The sequence below is a fragment of the Lycorma delicatula genome, chromosome 13 (genome assembly GCF_047948215.1).
Source record: "Lycorma delicatula isolate Av1 chromosome 13, ASM4794821v1, whole genome shotgun sequence".
Lineage (NCBI taxonomy): Eukaryota > Metazoa > Arthropoda > Insecta > Hemiptera > Fulgoridae > Lycorma > Lycorma delicatula.
The window spans coordinates 12,035,540-12,052,380 of record NC_134467.1 but is presented as its reverse complement, the minus strand read 5'-3'; the positions used below and the strand labels follow the sequence as shown (position 1 = coordinate 12,052,380).

The following is a 16,841-nucleotide window of genomic DNA, read 5'->3' as shown; positions in this document are numbered from 1 at the left end:
GGTTCGCTATGATAACAAACAGGACATCTTCTTAGACAGAATCATCACAGGTGACGAAACATGGATCCATCATTACAAGCTAGAGAGTAATGTTTTGGGACTCACAAGGCCCAGTACTGGAACATTATGAGGAAAGGGGGACGACAATAAACAGTGCGGATTACAGTTAGATGCTTACTGCCAAGCTGAAGCCTGCAATTTGAACCAAACGCCGAGGACTGCTGTCGAAAGGTGTTGTTGCACGACAATGCCCGCCCACACTTCTGTAACACTCCAGAAACTCAACTTTGAACTACTGGCTCATCCTCCATATAGTCCTGATCTTACCCCTTCTGACTACCACTTATTTGGTCCACTCAAAGTGTGAACGGCCACTTTGACCTCAAACAAAACAGTGAAAGAAGCGGTGCGTTCCTGGTTCACAGCTCAACCGAAAACCTTCTTTTATGAGCGCATCAGGAACCTTGTGCAACGTTGGACCAAGTGCATTTAAATGCAAAGGGACTATGTTGAAAAATGATGTACAAGTAAGTTTCCTATTTGTATTGCAATAAAATCTATAACTACATTGCGGATAATAATTGACTTACCCTCATATTAATGAAATAAATAAATAGAATTTTTAAAAAAAATTCTTATATTTAATAGGCATACAAGGAAGTCATGTGGTGTCCACATCAGAGTTTTTTGTTTTTTGTTTTTTTTTTGTAATTAAATTAATCTCTCAATAAAATGTGGAATATTTTTTAATCTGACATGTCAGATCATTAAAGTACTTATAAACACTTTTATTTTTTTCTTTATTTGTTCGGTGTTTACTTTTAATAAATTTATTTCATATACATAATCTAATTTTAATTATCATTTATTATACTGCATTATTTATTTAGCCAACCCTGGCTGGCTTTAAAATCTGGATCGTCATTTAATAGTTCATCCATTTGAAGAACTGCCTCAATAATTAATGAGCCATTTAAAGGTAGACCTTGACTACGATGCTGTGCAAACCAAATGTACATTGGTTTGTCAAGTTCAGCATTTTCTGTTGTTTTCATTCTCTTTCTGGTTGTTACATCACCATCAGTAACTTCCATTTTACTCATCAATTGTTCTATTTTATCGGAATTTGTTTTTAATATTGCTTACTGATATATGAGGGATTGTGAATTCCTGTGATAGTTTAACGATACTTTCACCCTTATACAGGTGTTGAAGAATCTCAAACTTTTATAACTTCCACATTTGCTAGACAACTTTGCTTCGTTAAGTAAAGTACACACTAATAGGTACGACACTAGTATGAACAACTGACTCGCATAATGCAAAGTTCACTAGTGTAATGAATTTTAGAAATGAAAGAGAAATGATGTAATTACAGTTCTTTTGATAATAAAGTACTATACTGTGTAAGAAATATGAAAAAACTGATTAAATAATAGTGCCCAAATGAAAATGTTTATATGAATGAAAGATATGTAAAGTAATTTTATCTTCTTTTTATAGTTCTTTTCTCACATGATTACTGTAATTTATACATAATGTACAATAGGCTCATATAAAAACATCAGTCGCAATTAAGTGAATTTTTATGCTGTAGGCCTAACAGATGGTGTACTTTTTATTAGTAATTACAAATTTAATTTACTTTTGTGTATCAGTATTGTACCTCTAAAATAAAAATCACAAATTTTTCCAGAAGGATGACGAATTATTGAACGAGATGAATTAACGGGTGACGAACAATCGGGGTCCTATTGTAATTATAACCTAATTGAAAACTTCCAAAACTGTCAACTATCCGCTGTTCTTATTTATTAGTATCGTAGAATATGAATAAGAAATTAAGTATTATTATTTCCAATAAATAAAAAGATAATCACAGAACTTATGCAATGTTATCCAACCCAATGTTTTTTAATCGTATACGTCATTACTGTTAAATGTTTTGAGTATTTAAATTATAAATCAGTAATTATTGCAATTATTTAAATAATCAAAACATTTATGTTAATTAGTAGAGGTTAGCGATCTTAGGTTAAGTTTGGTTAATTTGTATCTATAACTATAAACAGCAAACCTTTGGATTATTGTCAATATCGCCCGATATAACCATTATATTATAAATATAATTTAACGAATTAACTTACGATCGCTAACGTAGACTATTTAACACAGGAATGTTTTAAGAAATGATTACATTGTAGAGCACTTAACCGTACAGCATTAGTAATGACAAATTCATCATAAAAAAAAATCAAACTTAAATTCTATTAATTTATACTAGAATGGTATAAAATTACTTACTTGGTCAGAAAAACAAAAGTGAACACCACCAAATAAATAATACTTATATTAGAACATAAATACCTCCCTTGCAACGGTCTTAGACAAACGTTCACACTATTAATGATTGTTCAATAATGCCAACAGATGCTATTGTATACTTCAATACATACGATATCTCGTTATAATACTGAATAATACTAATGTGTTTTTGTTAAACATAAAAGTAATAAAACACAAAAACGCAGTAGTTATACGTAAAAATTCAAAAAACATTTTCGTTAATAAATTAAACAGCCGGTAATCATTTTTAATTGCTTATACATTTTTGACCATGACGATCGGAGGTGATATTAATTTAAAAATGCATACTTTTGAAACGACACACAGCACCAAACTTATTTTAATTTTTTTCTATAAAAATGTACTTAAAATATTTTACAAGAAATTAGTTGTACTTTTTTTTGTGACATCGTCTAAATTAAAAATTAACTCGGGAAGATCGGACAAGTCAAAAGTGGTCAGCAAAGAGTTTGAAGAAACGAATCATTATAATGATTCAAATCCCGTAAATCAGTTAGTTATCGCGATAACTAACTTATCAAAATCAGTTAGTTATCAAGAATCCCTGATTCGAATCACATTAATCTTTCAGTGAATCCGAAGTCAATAATTATTAAAAACAAACATCAGACATAAACGAGTATTTTTATGGATCACTGCAACGCAATGCCAAAAGACCTTGACAGCCACTTTTGTTTAAAATACCGGTATACGTAAATAAAAATGATACGTTTAAGCATTTTATATTAGTTTACATATTAATTCTGTTTCACGTTGTTGAAGTAGTTATGTGAAGTGAGAGGGTATCGGATCCGTAACCATGGACTCATCGGTCTGAATCCAACTTTAGATACATATATATTTTTTTTAACTTTTTTTAATTTAAATATACTGATTTATTAATAATTATTAACCTCTGTAAAAAATTTTGAAATAAACTCAAAAGTACATAAAATTTTATTTTACTAATAACTTCTGATTTTTCTTCATATATAATTTTTTATTATTATTGAATTGTTATTTGTTGTAAAAGGTTTTTACAATAAGAGGTTAATAATTTTTTTATACCTGTACTTTAAGTTTCTACATAGAAGATTAAAACCTTTTTTCAACAAAACAAACTAACATCTGACTACAAGTTTGGCTTTCAAACTTTTCATAGTACCATCGAATAGATTCATAGAGTTCTTTCTAATATTCAGATAGTTTCAGACAAAGAACGTCTGCTCTACTATTTTTTTTTTAAATCTGCCAAGTCTTCAGATTAGGTGTAGCACACTGGCCTTTTTAAAATTAATCAACATCTACCTTTTCAGTATTTTAACATTTTCAGTTCTTTTTTAAGTAATAGATATTTCAAGGTTAAATCCAAACTGAATTGTCTCCACTATTTTCCATAAATATATGGATTGCTCAAGGAAGTGTAATATTCAAACACTTCCAAATATGCCAGTTTCTTCCAACACTGTAATAGCTCCCTTTACTTATGTTCTTTGCTTGTACTGTGTGAAAATAATTGAAGCATCACCAGACACCATGTCACAGCACCTTCATGAATAGTTAAACAACACTGAAGCATGATGGAAGTTGTGGCAAATAAAGTCTAACGAAAATAAAAGTACACATTTAGTTTCACTCTCTGAACAAATGTCCACTTGTTATAATCGATGACATTCAGCTACCGCAATCAAATTCTACAAAATACTTTGGTATTCATCTTGACAAAAGGCCCACATTTGGAAAAACGAGAAAAACTGAATATTAAATTTTGTCAGTTGTACTGGATTGTAAATTTAAAGTCAAAATTATCGCTGAAAGAGTTAATTATTTACAAAGCCATCCCTAATCCAATCTGGATTTATGGCAGCCAGTTATTGGGAATATTAATAAAATTCAATGTAATTATATTACATTTTCAATCCAAAGTTTTTCACAGCTCACAGATTTACCTTGGTCCATTACAAATAAGAAAGTACACGACTCTTCACATACCTACAGTTATAGAAAGAATCTCAATTTAATAATCAAAGTTCAACGGTCATCCAAATGTACTGTCAATTAACCTTTTAAATCAGATTTGACACTTACATCCTACTGACCTTTTTAAAATTCAAGATTTTTAAGAAGTCAATCCTTCTAAGAGAAGTAAGAAGTAATTATTTTTTAACTTTTGCCGTTGAGTTTTTATCCTTTAAGACATTTGTAAACATTCATTCACCTCATTTTTAGATTTGTCCTGAATGAAAAATTATGGATATCTACTAGCATTAAAACAAGTTTATATCAGCTGTTATTTATTTCAAACACATTCTAAAATATGTTAAACCAATTAAAAAAATAAACCACCTAATAATGTCATCTGATGTCAGTGTGAAACAGCTGCAATGTAGACTATTTCCTTACTCATTTCCTGTCAGATCATGACTGTTTCAGGTCGAACCTGTAGTGCAGCGAGTATGATTTGTGCTTTTATTGAGGCACCCTCGACAATGTTGAACATGTGATCTTCGTGTGCATCAAATGGACTACTAAACCAAGGGTGAGGTATCTAACGGACCTGTTAGACAAGAATAACATAATCGAATGTGATTTCTGAGTTAGTGAGGATCCCCACTGCGTTGAGGGGGGGAGTAGAATGGTGGCCAGCCTGCTGGAATGGTGGGCATCCACCTACGTCAGTTAAATTTGGTTAGACCACATTCCGGAGGCTAAACGGAAAAAGAGAGTGAGGTAGTGTAGTGGTCATTAGTCTAGCAACCACTAGACTGGGCTGGGCTAATAGTTTCTTTTCATGGTTTACAGATACAAATGGTATCTTTACATAGAACTAGTAGTTAATGATTTAAAGAACAATTTAGATCCAGCCAAGAAACGGCCAATTAAGAAACATTCCCTTTTCCGTATCTCAGATTTCACGTTACATTCAACGCCCTCACAGATGGCTTTTCAGTAACTATCTTATCAGCGAGAGAAAGCCGATAAAAATTTGACCAATGACAAGAAGAATTCACTCTTTCGTATCACAGATTACATCTAACATTCAACGCGCACACAGATTATTTCTTCAATAACGACTTCCTCAGAAAGAGTAAGCCGATAAAAATTTAACCAATGACAAGAAACATTCTCTCTTCAGTATCTCAGATTAAACCTAAAATTCACCGCCTTCGCAGATTACTTCAATAATTGCCTTATTAAACAGAGAAATCCGATAAAAATTTAACCAATAACAAGAAAAATTCTCTCTTCCATGTCTTACATTACACCTAAAATTAAACGCCCTCACAGATTACTTCATCATAATTACTTTATCGGAGAGAGAAAGCCGGTACATTTTCACGAATGACAAGAAACAATCTCTCTTTCGTATCTCAGATTGCACTTACCAATCACCTTCCTCATAGCTTCCTTGGTCAATAACTACATTATCAGAAAAGGAAAGCCGATAAAAATTTAACTAATGAATTGAAACATTCACTCCTCCATATCTCACACTACACCTAACATATAAGCCCTCACAGATTAATTCTTCAATAACTAACTTATGAAAGTGAGAAATCCGATAAAAAATGAGTCGATGAGGAAAAACATTCACTCTTCCGTATCTGAGATTACAACTACCATTCATCGCCTTCAGAGATTACTTGTTCAAGAACAAACTTATCAGAAAGAGAAACCCGATAAATTGTAACCGATGGCAAAAAACATTCTCTCTTCCGTATCTCAGATTAAACCTAAAATTCACTGCCTTCACACATTACTTCATCAATAACTACCTCATGAAAGAGAGAAAGCTGATAAAAAATTTAAACAATAACAAAAAGCATTCACTCTCTGTAACTCAGCTTACACCCAACATTCAACGCTAAAAATTAATACATCATAACTACTTTATCAGAGAAAGAAAGCAAATAAAAATTTAACCAATGAAGAGAAACATTCCCTCTTCAGTATCAAAGATTACACCTAACATTCAACGCCCTAAAGATTACTTCATCATAACTACTTTATCAGAGAGAAGAAAATAAAAATTTAACCAAGGACAAGGAAGTTTCACTCTTCCATATGTCAGATTATACCTAGCATTCAATGCCTTAAAAATTACTTCATCATTTCTACTTTTATCAGAGAGAGAAAGCCAATAAAAATTCAATCAATGAAAACAAACATTACCTCTTCTTTATCTAAGATTACATCTAACATTCATCGCCCTAAATATCAGTTCATCATAACTACTTTATCAGAGAGAGAAAGAAAATAAAAAGAGAGAGAAAGAAAATACAAATTTAACCAAGGACAAGGAAGAATCACTCTTCCATATCTCATACTACACCTAATCATCCTTTGCCGTAAAGATTACTTCATCATAACTACTTTCTCCTGACAACTCGATAGTCATTTGCCGAACAGGCTTTAAAACAATACAATCGGTGTCGATTATCCATTCTAAGGCATCCAAAAATCGAAGAGCTTTTGGAATTTCAGATATCGTAACGAACAATGGATCTTTAAATAGCCTTTCCAGCATCATTAAAATAGAATTCCACCTGGTCCAGACATCCTGTTTAATTTTTAATACAGGTTATCCCACGATCAGTTATTAATTTGCTTGTTGCCGTAACACACTACGTTTAAAATGCGAACAAAATACCTGAATTTTTTCAATAAATCTAAGTACTCTATGTTCTTTTTACCATCATCTTGTACAGGTAACTTAAGCTTGTGAGCCACACATGGACGGTAATGCAAATTTAAATGTTCATTAATCGCATTCTTTATTTTACATCCGTTGTCTGCAACTATTGCCACTATTTTATCGGTGATATTCTATTCTTCGAAAATTGTTTTTAACATAGAGCCGATTGCCACTCCCGTTCGAGCAACTGATTTTTCGCGAGTCGCCGGTACAATTGAATGATGTTTGTTACCGCGTGTAAAATGTAACAAACAATTTATTGCCATCGGTCCACCAAATATCGGTAGTTACTGAAACATGTTTTATTGAATTTAAGATATTTTTAACTTTTTCCGACGTTCGAGAATAAATTTGGGGTAGCATTGTACACGATAAATGTTTCCTACTACGTGACGTATACAACCGGTTCAATTTTTTTGTATAATCTAAAAAACCAGAATTTTCAACCGACGATAAAGGTTGAAAATCGGTAGCTACAACCTTAATGTTGCACATATCGATTGCACTTTTTTCTGCGATAGATAATTATTTTCATAGTTGTTTTTTAGGCGGAGCTATATTTACTTTATTAAATTTAATTTTACTACCTGGTGTTTCGGCTGATGATATGGAAGGAACGCGATCCGCTATTACTGGTACTGTGCGTCGGTGAGGTTGATTAACCGATGAAGTAGAAGTTTCAGAAGTATTTTCTCTTTCGTTATTATTATTACTCTAAAATCACCTGACCATTCGATAACGTAGACTGGAATAAAATGTTCAACATTTTAAAAAAATTAGTGTTCAAATACAGAGATAAAAGAACAATTGCTAACATGTACAGGAACCCAACAGCAACAGTATTGAAGTGTTCTTCAATAGAACATATGAAAGAAGCCGTAATAAGAAAGGGAGTCCGACAAGGATGTTCCCTATCTCCGTTACTTTTTAATCTTTACATGGAACTAGCAGTTAATGATCTTAAAGAACAATTTAGATTCGGAGTAACAGTACAAGGTGAAAAGATAAAGATGCTACGATTTGCTGATGATATAGCAATTCTAGCCGAGAATAAAAAGGATTTAAAAGAAACAATGAACGGCATAGATGAAGTCCTACGCAAGAACTATGGCGTGAAAATAAACAAGAACAAAACAAAAGTAATGAAATGTAGTAGAAATAACAAAGATGGACCGCTGAATGTGAAAATAGGAGGAGAAAAGAATACGGAGGTAGAAGAATTTTGTTATTTGGGAAGTAAAATTACTAAAGATGGACGAAGCAGGAGCGATATAAAATGCCGAATAGCACAAGCTAAACGAGCCTTCAGTAAGAAATATAATTTCTTTACATTAAAAATTAATTTAAATGCCAGGAAAAGATTTTTGAAAGTGTATGTTTGGAGTGTCGCTTTATACGGAAGTGAAACTTGGACAATCGGAGTATCTGAGAAGAAAAGGTTTTTGAAATGTGGTGCTGTAAGAGAATGTTAAAAATAAGATGGGTGGATAAAGTGACAAATGAAGAGATATTGCGGCAAATAGATGAAGAAAGAAGCATTTGGAAAAATATAGTTAAAAGAAGAGACAGATTTATAGGTCTCATACTAAGGCATCCTGGAATAGTCGCTTTGATATTGGAAGGACAAGTAGAAGGGAAAAATTGTGTAGGCAGGCCACGTTTGGAATATGTAAAACAAATTGTTAGGGATGTAGGATGTAGAGGGTATACTGAAATGAAACGACTAGCACTACATAGGGAATCTTGGAGAGCTGCATCAAACCAGTCAAATGACTGAAGACAAAAAATAAAAATAAAAAATAATAAATAAATAATAATAATTCATTAATAACAAAAATATGTATATGAAAAAAATCAGAAGTTATTAATGAAGTAAGATTTTATGTAATTTTCATTTAAAAAAAATATGTATATGTAATATAATAGGCGTACAAAGAAGTCATGGGGTGTCCAGATCAGATATTTCCTGTATGACACAAGTACATCAGGGAGGCTTCATGGAGAAAATCTGAAGTTTTTAATCGAAAGAGTACCATAACTTAGAGGAATACAAAAAAACTATTTTCAAGTTAAAATAAAAAATTAATTAAATCTCTGAACGGGTATGGGGTGGGTTTCGAAGTAAATAATACGGGGTTTTTTCTTTACCTTCTGTTCACTAAAGATCACGTTTCCAAAATTTAGATGGGGCTTGTCGTATGCTAAACATGTGCTTTTATCAGTCACATTCAATACGGTGTTACTTTCAATATAATTTATTATAAATGTATTTTTTAAATGTTATTAATAATTTTTTTCACAAAAAATGCTTTAATTTTGCTTTAAATTTGTATTTTCAATTAGAATTGCATTATCTTAAATTAATTTCAGTAGTTTTCTTAGGAAGACTGATTATTAGACTAATTAAATAAGTGAAAATCTCATTTTAAGTGAAAAGTTTTTCTGTGTAATATTTTATGTATTTTAATTTCCGTACGATTGATAATAAGTTTTAAAAATAACAAAAATAATTTAATATTAGACAACATATATAATAGTTTATTGTTAAAAAAAATTGATGTGAATGAAATTTTAGATGGAATAATTTTTCATTATAATTTAGTTGTTTAAAAATAGTGGTTTGTTGAATATGTCTATCAAGGTCGTTGCCGTAGTGTGGAAAGGCAGAGAAGCTATGAGTGTGTAAATAAAAAACATGAAACGTATGACAATACTATTCGTAATAGGAAGCTTGTATATGATGTGATGGACAGACGCAATGTTGCCATTTAAACTTTTTTACTATTGTAACATTTAAACTGTTATGTTGCCACTTCTTCCGTTGTGGTCCCGTAGCCGCCGAGCTTGGCATCAGACAAATCACCGCGTTGCGTTTTTTCGTATTCAATACGTTTACATAGAAGATGAATAAAATTAATAATTTTTAATATTTTGGTAAAATTTTTATTATCTATTTTTTTTTAAATTTAATAACGAATCAATATATTATAATTTTACTATTAAAAAAAAAAAAAAAAAAATTTCTGCATTTACACCCTCGGGCTGCTGTTCATAAAAATATAGATCATAGGAAAGTAATTTGGAAATCGTAAAAATATTATGGGCATTTTACTAAAAATGAATTAAACTTGCAAAATTAATGATTGCCTCCACCAGTAGTATTTTATGCATAAAATTTTTTTTGGAATCTTTGTAATTTTTTTTATTATTTTCATTTCTTAAAAATTAAATAATAATAATAATAAATTGTACTTAAGTTGTATTATTTTTTTATCGTTATATTTATCCGAGATATGATAAGGCGTTCCTCAGGATTGAACAATGAGCAGCGCCCGTGCGAAGTTAGATACGATAACTAATTGTACTACATTGCATCTTGAGCGAAAAATAATATTACTGGCTCTTTTGACAAATGAAAAATGACAAGTGACAAATGAAGAGGTATTGCGGCAAATAGATGAAGAAAGAAGCATTTGGAAAAATATAGTTAAAAGAAGAGACAGACTTATAGGCCACATACTAAGGCATCCTGGAATAGTCGCTTTAATATTGGAAGGACTGGTAGAAGGAAAAAATTGTGTAGGCAGGCCACGTTTGGAATATGTAAAACAAATTGTTAGGGATGTAGGATGTAGAGGGTATACTGAAATGAAACGACTAGCACTAGATAGGGAATCTTGGAGAGCTGCATCAAACCAGTCAAATGACTGAAGACAAAAAAAAATTAGTATTACCCAATTCTTCATTTAACTGTAAAGAATGTTTCCGTTTTAAGTGCTCTTTTAGGTTAGTAATATTGTCGAAAAACATTAAATGGTTTTTTGTTTTTTTTTTTTGCAAATTTTACAACAAACACTTTTGTTGTCTTCATTTTTAATAAACAATGTTTAAACGATCGATGATTTCCCCCTGGTTTCATAATTCTACTTCATAAATAAAACTTAAAAAAGAAAGTTTCTAAACGGCTAAATTATATACGAAAAATAATCAAACTCGATAAAACCAAAGTTTAACGAAATAATCTCTAAACGAGTAAATTCTAATAAGTAATAATTCCTAAAATACTAAAATAAATGAAAAATTCTGTAGACCTAATCAAAAAACTAAAGAAACAAAATTGAAAAACGCAACGCTAACTGAAACTGTGACAAATAACACCGTAAGAATTGACCCAATATATAAAAACAAAAAACAAGTTACCAAAATATTAGGTACTGATTGACAACGAGATAATAATTTAAATAAAACCACAGCATCTGAAGAAATTAATGTTTAGGGAGCGATTAATAGCGGCGCCAGTAGCCCGTAGACAGTCAAAACTTATTAAATGATAAATTACTCAAACTAATGTATCTTATTCGATGTTTGTACTTGTGGAAAAAATAAGTAACGTTCATATTTCGAACGAATCATCGATTATTTATATCGTTCCATTACTAATACCTCTATTATTAAAATCAATCGATTTTGCCCATCCCTAGAGACGAGAGTCGTAAAATAAACAATTAATAGCGGAGTTCGTAGTAGCAACGGTATTAAAAGTGACACGATAATAATTGTAGCTCGAACCGGGTCGCTTAGTTTTTAAATCTCTCATCCTGTTCATATGAAAGTAATTTCGCTCCCTAATTGATAATTTTCAGTACGTTTTTGAAATAAAATAAACTGTAAAACAATCGCGTAAAGAATTACTAAACAAATAGTAAAATATGCGAAGTATACGATTTAACTGAATTTCGTTGTAATAAAACAGGTTTGGCTAATTATCCTTTGAATTATTAAAATAAAATTATTAGGAATTCAGTAAAAATAACGTTTGATAAATTTAGTACGCTTCATTAAAAGAAAATGGTAATAAAATAGAAAAATTCCAGTACGTTACGTAACTTGACTTATTTCTCTACACGTAGCGGCAGCCTATTTGGAAACATCTTGGATTTAAAATGAATTACGATTTTGATTCGACGAAGTAGATGCGTACATTACAGACGCGAAAGAAACAGACCACCGTGTGAGAATTCAGATCGGCGAAACCGTTAAAAGATAGTATAAAAACCTTTGTTGTACAGTTAAGTTTCTCAGTTAACAGAATAATCTACGAATTACGCATAAAAGGCGACGTAATTTTTTCCACATAAAAGTAATAACTGAAATCGGTCAACCTAGTTTAAAAATGAGTCGGTTCTAAAGTTATTTAATAATAAACTCCATTGCCCGGTCAAGATAGGCCGAATATACATATTTTTTTTATTCACCATCGCTTGGGAAGCGAAATAACGGTAAGTACGAGTTAAATCAAGTAAATCAAATAACTGTAAGAAAATCCGTAACAATGAGGACTTTGAATTTAACGTTTGAAATACCGATGTTTTTTTATTACATTTCATTCGACGTACAAGTGTAAAAATTACTTACGGCTAAAAAGTTTCACACAAATAACTTTCTGATGCTAATCTAACGTGTCACCTACTAAACGGAGAATATTAGAGGAAAATCCTTCATTATATAAAAAAATATAAATATATTATATATATATATATATATATATATATATATATATACACACACACATGCACGCAGCCAACACTGCTCCATATTGTTGGTAAGTACACCATATCCCGCCAAAATTTTAATGCACATAATCAGAAAATGTTATAAAACATTACGTATTACGCTAAGATAAAAATAAGAAGTACAAACTTAATACAAAATAATTCCAAATAGTAATTAAACAATAAACTATACGAAATACTGAGTACTTTAACCCACAAATTACTTTAAATAACCGCACGTGGAAGTCAGTATAATAGCTGTTGTTATATATCAACACAAAAAAATATTCGAGAAATTCAAAAAAAAATTTTAGAAAACTTTTATGAGGAAAAAGGGTTTCCCATTTAATGAAATATACGCGTAAGTTTAACAAACCTTTTAATTATAATATTATATTTCTTAAATAATATTTTTAAAATTTATACTGGGATATCGACTTGGAAGAATTTTATTCGCTATCAAAAATATCATGCGTTCACGTTTAACGATGAAATTTAAACAAGCAAAATAATAAATCGATTTGAAACGGGAAATATTCAAAACGGAGACAAGATGAGGTATACTGTAAATATTTTACCCTATAAAAAATGATAGACCGCTGGAAGCAGTCAATTGATTTATAGAACACCAGAAAGTTTAAATTCGTGTAAAAATTTTCGTTCAATCTGGTCAGTTCTTTCTAACGATTGAATTTTAACCGATTCAATTAACTATCAAAACCGCAAAAATCAGATATAGCTAAGCCTGGAGCACTACGCCTACTGCGATGCACGGAGTGGTCAACTGCTGAGCGATTGCCGCGCTCTCTTCTACGTTTCAAAAATGGAATCGCTCCTATTTCTGTAGCGGAGAGAGAATTTTATAAAGTAACTTTTTTCATCGTAAACTCTACGTTAATATATACTCTAAACATTATTTTTTAACACACGTGAAGTCAGTTGAAAATAAAAATAAAAGAAAAAATCTAACAAAAACGGACCCAGAAATGGCCTAATTAAATCGATTTATACGATAAAAACAAACTTGTGTTAATTGTGTATCCACCTACTAAAGGGAAGAAATATTTTTAAGTTAATTACTTTAACGTACAATTATTTTTTTTACGATTTATCTTTTTTACTTATCACACAAACACACAAATTTATGTGCGTTTTGTATATGAAACGCACAACATATGTGTCTCCAGGCACAAATTCAGCGTAAATGAATAATTATATTAAGTAAAAAAATAATATATTTTACGTATTTAAAAATAAACTCGAGAGTATAACAAATATTTACCGATTTGATAAATTTACTTTTTATTTTTTCTAATTAATTACTATCCACCCTCGTGTTATATTTATAATAATCATAAAACATACACGTAGTGTAGTTCTTTGCATGTATAAATTAAATTATTAACACTGACATATTTAAAACATTTAAATACGGTACGGCAGCTAGGCCCTCCGGGCGGGTTTCTCTGGCGGGCAGCATCTCAGTCCAAAACCGATTACCTCTTGTGTGAAAATGTGTTTTTTTTTTTTGAATGATGATAATCGATCAAGGAAAAGCGAAAAAATATCAGCAAATCTTTGCGATTAAATCTGGTTTAGGCATCTTTTAAAGATAGCACGCTCTCAACATTTTCAAGATTCACAATATCCATGTGTAAATTCACTCGATACGAGAGCTGGAAAGCTTAAATATAAATTAAATTAATTAATTTATCGTTTATATAATATTCGATTTACGAAAAAAATTATCGTAATACGAAACTAACCTTCCTCGACACAATAACAAAAGAAAAGTCGGCTGCAAAATCAATAAATGTCTAAGGAGGATATATAGGATTCAAAAATCTTCTAATTCTGACCTTTATTGTTTACCGTTTGATTTGACCCACGTGTTTTGCCTATATGCATGTTTAATTATCTACAAGGCCAAAAACAAAATCATAAATACGATTTATGATTTTGTTTTAATACTATCGGATAATCGATAGTATTTACTCTATCGATTTATTCGTATAGAAAATACTTGTTTTAAGATATGCTACGATATCGAATGAATTATAGTACGGTTTAAAAGATAGTACGATACAAACTTTGTTAAGACATTTAAGTTTCTCGATGAGGAGAATAATCTTCGAATTACGCAAAAAGTTAACGTAATTTTTCCCGCGTAAAAAAATTAAATGAAATCTGTCAACCGAGTTCTAAAATCGGTCGGATCCAAAGTATTTTAACAATAAACTCCACTGCCCGGTCAAGGTAGACCGTAATATATTTTCTAATTCATCACCGCTTGAAAAACGAAATAATAGTAAATCGAGTCGAATCGTGTACATCAAATAACTAAGAAAATCGGTAACAGTGAGGACTTGCAATTTCGCTTTTCAAAATAAAACATTTCATTTAACGTACGCTTGTAAAAATTACTTAAGGCACAAACGTTTCACACAAAAAACTTTCTGGTACCAGCCTAACGTGTCAGATATTAAATGAAAAAACCACCGTTAGAGGTTAACAAATATGCATATTTACAAAAAAATAAAAATAAACGGTTTTTTTTAGAATCACAATTTTGATCGTTTTCAAAAATTATATTTTAACACCGAGATATAAATTAAAATTTTACCGCACAAAAATATACGCAGTAATTACATTTATAACATTAGTAAACCTAAAGGTGATTTTAACTTAAAAAAAAAAAAGAAGAAACATGACGCCTCATTGTGCGCAACAAGCGAATTTATTTATTCTTTAAACAAACAGTATATCGCTTGGAATAAATACTTTTCTATTTATAGCCTATCGCCTTCGATCGATTTTCTTTATTTGTACGAAAATAATTTGAAAAAATGGAATAGCATATATTTTTCTGGAAATTTTGAACCGATCCGAAACTTCTTTCGTATACTACATCGAAAATAAATTTAAAAAAGATTTCAAAGGACGTAAATTAAGAAAATTAATTTTGTACAAAAATTTGTTTAACTTGAAACAAGGGTTTAACCGGTTTCTTCTCAGAGAAATCTAAAAAATTGTCATTGTAAAAACAAATGTTCTTACACTTCGAACGGCGTTATCCCGCTTTAAACAAAATATTTGTTTAACGATTAACTCGTAGGTTATACAAATTATAGAACAATAATAACAATAAATAAATAAAGACTGAAAAATCGCGTTAAAAGTACGAAAGCCTTTTTTAATGCGGGTTTTAACCCTCCAAAATAAAACTTGGTTCGCGAATGAAGTTTTTTTCTTACAAATCTTATACTTTTTTGTGCAGTCGTAATATATAAGTACGTATCATAACTCTCTCTCGGTGTACCGGTGTTTGATTCTGTTTTCGGCTCGACGAGTAGCGAACGGGAAAAATCACGTGTTACTCTTCTATTACCCGCGGTATGAAATATTATTTTAGAGAATACGTATGGCTTTTTTTTTAAGAAGTAAAAAAAGTTCTAAATCGTGTCACCTTCTACCGTTTGGTTACAGAATATAACAGACAAAACTTTCTTAGATTTTAAGATAACCCGGCAAAACTACCCAAAATATTATTGAAAATTTTCCGGTTTTATTTTGCGGTTTAAAAACTAATACTTTATTTATAATGAAACACTTGAGAACACAAAAACACCGACCGGGTGTTCTCGAGGAATAATAAAAACAAGCGAGCGAGCGCGGTAAAATTGAAAAGTTAATTCAGGCTAATTTGATAGTCAACGGTATACAAGGAACTACTTTCAGCAGCAACACGCCTGATCTCCTTAAACTACCAACATCAATGTATCCTTCACGAGTCGGTTGGAGAGTTATCGATTCGGTTTACAAATTTTAACCTCTCGCAGCAGGTAGAATTTGAACCGGCAAATTTCACATTATAAAACTAATTATTATAAATAAACCTACATTCCGATCGGGAGACGATAATACATCATATAGATTACGTCTACAAAATATAAATTACAAAAACAAATTATAAGATAAACAAGACATAAATATTAAAAATAAAAAAAACACGACTGCCGAAAAGAAACTGCTGACAAACGTTGTTTTTTTTTTGTGCAGCTTTGGTTCCATCATGATTTTCTATACTAGTAAACACCCCGTTTAAATTTTGAAAATCGGAAGATCGGTTGCGAAGATATAATATTTCTGAATAACTGTTATTTGTTAGATCGAGAGTGTATATGATAAAACGCAAAAGTTAGCCTTCAACCTACTAACAAGTAGCGATTTTGAAAATCGGACGATTT

At 30.9% G+C, this 16,841-nt stretch overlaps 1 protein-coding gene across 8 annotated transcripts in view; it reads right to left on the bottom strand.

Moving 5' to 3' along the window:
* Window positions 1-16,841, bottom strand: part of LOC142334127 (uncharacterized) — an 82,708-nt gene that overhangs the window by 30,918 nt on the left and 34,949 nt on the right. Inside the window, exon 1 of one of the 8 annotated variants that reach the window (XM_075381865.1) lies at window positions 2,305-2,943. The exons of 5 other annotated variants lie outside the window; for them this stretch is intronic. The gene's annotated coding sequence lies outside the window, so the exon portion shown is untranslated. Of the gene's footprint in view, window positions 1-2,304; window positions 2,944-16,841 lie in introns of those variants that run through there. 2 more of the 8 variants (XM_075381858.1, XM_075381864.1) reach the window with 2 other exon arrangements.